Source organism: Penaeus monodon, chromosome 8 (genome assembly GCF_015228065.2).
Source record: "Penaeus monodon isolate SGIC_2016 chromosome 8, NSTDA_Pmon_1, whole genome shotgun sequence".
Classification (NCBI taxonomy): domain Eukaryota; kingdom Metazoa; phylum Arthropoda; class Malacostraca; order Decapoda; family Penaeidae; genus Penaeus; species Penaeus monodon.
Genome location: NC_051393.1, coordinates 5,776,407 through 5,781,406, shown reverse-complemented (window position 1 = coordinate 5,781,406; position 5,000 = coordinate 5,776,407). Strand labels below are relative to the sequence as shown.

Genomic DNA, 5,000 nt, shown 5'->3' with positions numbered 1-5,000 from the left:
TAACATTCCCTTACTCACGTATCTTATTCCCCAGATTCATACCCTTGGGTGGATAGAGCTATGAATACTATAGTGATCAGTCAGTTCTTTTCTTTCTCGTGAAACTTCTATCTATATTTAACTCTATTTTTCTCAACTTTTAAGTGTTTTTGTTCGAGTCCGTTTTTCTTTATTAGTACTTGGTTGTTTATTGTTTCAATCAGTTTGTTTGTTTCTTTCTTTTTTGTTGTTGTTTATGTACGTCTATGACAAATTGTGTGTTGTTGTATTATATTTCTTTCTCCCTCTGTCTATCTCTCTTTCCTTCCCCCTTTCCTCCTCTCCCCTCCTTCTCACACTTTTCCCTCTCTGTTTCAAACTCCTTCCCTTTCCCTCTTTCTCTCTCTCCTTCCCCCTCTCTCATTCACTCGTTATTCCCACTTCCCTTTTTCTCTCTCTCCGTCACTTCCTCTCTCCTCCTCTATCTCCCTTCTCCTCCCTCTCTAACCCTCTCAATACCATGCATATCTCTCTCTGTCAAAGCAAGAACACCAAATGTAATTGTTTCTGTCATTGCTCACTTGGATATATTTGTTGCAGAACACTGTCGGAATTTACAAAAAGACCAAAGAGAATCTCACGTTCATTTTACCTTGTGTATGTTGGTTTGTTTGCATGCATCTGTCAATAGGTACATCATGCAAGCTTGTTGACTTTTTTCAATTGCTGTCAACAACGTTTTGTTTAGTTATTAGAGGATGGATATGTTCATTTTTAAGTTCTTCCTTTGTTTGGTGAAACGAAATAAGGTCGCAGAACAAATGCACAATGAACAAATGGCTCACTGAACTAATCCATTTAATTATCTATCCGTGTATTTATCAGCACATCTATCTATTTCTCGATTTATCTATCTATCTATCTATATGTCTATCATAGACCAATCAAACGATCTAGTTATCTATCCTCATTGTCGTATATTAGTTCATCTATCTATTAGTCAGTCTGTCAGTCACTCTGTCTATCTATATGTCTATCTATCATTCAATATATTTTCAAATTCTCTCTCTCTATCTCTCTCTCTCTCTCTCTCTTCTCTCTCTCTCTCTCTCTCTCTCTCTCTTTCTCTCTCTCTCTAGCCATCGAACTATCTGTCTATTTATCTATCTATATATCCATCTACCGAGCCATATATCAGCCTATCTATTCTTTCATCTACCTTTCTATCTATCTATTCATCTCTCTCTCTCTATCTATCTATCTATTTATCTATCTATCTATCTCTCTATCTATCTATTTATCTATCTATCTATCTATCTATCTATCTACCTATCTATCTATCTATATATATGTATACATATACATGCATTTCTATAAATATAAAATTCTAAGTAAACACGAAATAGAGAGAGGACTTCCGCCTGTTGATTTCTCGGTTTTCTTAACTTTCAAAGGCTAAAAGTTTAAAGAAACAAAAGAAAACTGAAAAGATGAAAACACATTTTCCCCTTCTCCTTTCTCTCTGTCTCTTTCTCCTTCTCTGTCTCTCTCTCTCTGTCTCTCTCTCTCTCTCTCTCTCTCTCTATTTCTGTCTGTCTGTCTGTCTCTCTCTGTCTCTCTCTGTCTCTCTCTCTCTCTCTCTCTCTCCCCCTCTCTTTCTCTGTCTCTCTCTTTCTCTGTCTCTCTTTTGCTCCCCCCCCCTATATCTCTTTCTCTCTGTTTCTTTCATCTCTTCATCCCTTTCTTCCTTTTCACCCTCCTCTTTCTCCTCTCTCTCTTTCTTTCTCTCTCGCTGTGTCTCTATCTCTCTCTCTCTCTGTCTTATTCTCTGTCTCTCTCTCCCCTCTCTGCCTTTCTTTCTCTCTCTGTTTCTTTCATCTCTTCCTTCTCTCCTGAATTTTATCCATTTCTATTTTTATTCTCTTTGACTCTCATTCCTCTTACTTAGTTCTCTACTGCGTTTCAGAGATTATAATTTTTCAAACGACATTATCCTGTTGTTTATCCTTTTCTTCGTCATTTGCATTTTCTTTTTCCTCTTTCATATATCTGCTTTTCTCTTTAACGCATTTTTATTTTTATATATACTTTCATTTTTTTTCATGTTTTCCTTCTCCTTCCATACATAGACTCATAAAATATAACTCATTCACACTCGGGAAACGAAACAAACACACTCCTATAAAGAATATAATCAAAGCAAAGAAATCTCACTCACACACTGACAAAGGAAAAGAAACCAACATACCCTTACTCACGTGTCTTATTCCCTAGATTCATACCCTTGGGTGGATAGAGCTATGAATACTATAGTGATCAGTCAGTTCTTTTCTTTCTCGTGGAACTTCTATCTATATTTAACTCTATTTTTCTCAACTTTTAAGTGTTTTTATTCGAGTCTGTTTTTCTTTATTAGTACTTGGTTATTTGTTGTTTCAATCAGTTTGTTTGTTTCTTTTTTGTTGTTGTTTATTTACGTCTTTGACAACCTGTCTGTTGTTGTATTATATTTCTTTCTCCCTCTGTCTATCTCTCTTTCCTTCCCCCTTTCCTCCTCCCCCCTCCTTCTCACACTTTTCCCTCTCTGTTTCAACCTCCTTCCCTTTCCCTCTTTCTCTCTCTCCTTCCCCCTCTCTCATTCACTCGTTATTCCCACTTCCCTTTTTTTCTCTCTCTCACTTCCTCTCTCCTCCTCTATCTCCCTTCTCCTCCCTCTCTAACCCTCTCAATACCATGCATATCTCTCTCTGTCAAAGCAAGAACACCAAATGTAATTGTTTCTGTCATTGCTCACTTGGATATATTTGTTGCAGAACACTGTCGGAATTTACAAAAAAGACCAAAGAGAATCTCACGTTCATTTTACCTTTTGTATGTTAGTTTGTTTGCATGCGTCTGTCAATAGGTATATCATGCAAGCTTGTTGACTTTTTTCAATTGCTGTCAACAACGTTTTGTTTAGTTATTAGAGGATGGATAAGTTCATTTTTAAGTTCTTCCTTTGTTTGGTGAAACGAAATAAGGTTGCAGAACAAATGCACAATGAACAAATGGCTCACTGAACTAATCCATTTAATTATCTATCCGTGTATTTATCAGCACATCTATCTATTTCTCGATTTATCTATCTATCTATCTATATGTCTATTGATAGACCAATCAAACGATCTAGTTATCTGTCCATCCATCTGTCAGTATATTAGTTCATCTATCTATTAGTCAGTCTGTCAGTCACTCTGTCTATCTATATGTCTATCTATCATTCAATATATTTTCAAATTCTCTCTCTCTCTCTCTCTCTCTCTCTCTCTCTCTCTCTCTCTCTCTAGCCATCGAACTATCTGTCTATTTATCTATCTATATATCCTTCTACCGAGCCATATATCAACCTATCTGTTCTTTCATCTACCTTTCTATCTATCTATTCATCTCTCTCTCTCTCTCTCTCTCTCTCTCTATCTATCTATCTATCTATCTCTCCATCTCTCTATTTATCTATCTACCTATCTATCTATCTATATATATATATACGCATTTCTATAAATATAAAATTCTAAGTAAACACAAAATAGAGAGAGGACTTCCGCCTGTTGATTTCTCGGTTTTCTTAACTTTCAAAAGCTTAAAGTTTAAAGAAACAAAAGAAAATTGAAAAGATGATAACACATTTCCCCCTTCTCCTTTCTCTCTGTCTCTTTCTCCTTCTCTGTCTCTCTCTCTCTCTCTCTCTCTCTCTCTCTCTCTCTCTCTCTCTCTCTCTCTCTCCTCTGTCTCTTCTCTCTCTGTCTCTCTCTCTCTCTCTCTCTCTCTCTCTCGCTCTCTCTCTCGCTGTCCCTCCCCTCTCTCTCTCTCTGTTTCTGTCTCTCCCCTCTCTTTCTCTGTTTCTCTCTTTCTCTGTCTCTCTTTCGCTCTCTTCCCCCTATCTCTCTTTCTCTCTCTGTTTCTTTCATCTCTTCATCCCTTTCTTCCTTTTCACTCTCCTCCTTCTCCTCTCTCTCTCTCTCTCTCTCTCTCTCTCGCTGTGTCTCTATCTCTCTCTCTCTGTCTCTTTCTCTGTCTCTCTCTCCCCTCTCTGCCTTTCTTTCTCTCTCTGTTTCTTTCATGTCTTCCTTCTCTCCTGAATTTTATTTGCATTTTCTTTTTCCTCTTTCATATATCTGTTTTTCTCTCTAACGCATTTTTATTTTTATATATATATATTTTTTCATGTTTTCCTTCTCCTTCCATACATAGACTCATAAAATATAACTCATTCACACTCGGGAAACGAAACAAACACACTCCTATAAAGAATATAATCAAAGCAAAGAATTCTCACTCACACAATGACAAAGGAAAAGAAACCAACATACCCTTACTCACGTGTCTTATTCCCTAGATTCATACCCTTGGGTGGATAGAGCTATGAATACTATAGTGATCAGTCAGTTGTTTTCTTTCTCGTGGAACTTCTATCTATATTCAATCAGTTTGTTTGTTTCTTTTTTGTTGTTGTTTATTGTTTAACACACAGGCTGTCTTTGACAACCTGTGTGTTGTATTATATTTCTTTCTCCCTCTGTCTATCTCTCTTTCCTTCCCCCTTTCCTCATCCCTCCTCCTATTCATACTTTTCCCTCTCTGTTTCCTCCTCTCTCATTCACTCGTTATTCCCACCTCACTTTTTTTTTTCTCTCTCTCACTTCCTCTCTCCTCCTCTATCTCCCTTCTCCTCCCTCTCTAACCCTCTCAATACCATGCATATCTCTCTCTGTCAAAGCAAGAACACCAAATGTAATTGTTTCTGTCATTGCTCAATTGGATATATTTGTTGCAGAACACTGTCGGAATTTACAAAAAGACCAAAGAGAATCTCATGTTCATTTTACCTTGTGTATGTTGGTTTGTTTGCATGCGTCTGTCAATAGGTATATCATGCAAGCTTGTTGACTTTTTTTCAATTGCTGTCAACAACGTTTTGTTTAGTTATTAGAGGATGGATATGTTCATTTTTAAGTTCTTCCTTTGTTTGGTGAAACGAA

The 5,000-nt window shown here is 36.9% G+C and overlaps 1 protein-coding gene across 1 annotated transcript in view; it reads left to right on the top strand.

Annotated features, from left to right (window-relative positions):
- The window catches only part of LOC119575851, an 82,489-nt gene that overhangs the window by 2,015 nt on the left and 75,474 nt on the right, over nucleotides 1-5,000 (top strand). The window lies entirely within an intron of this gene.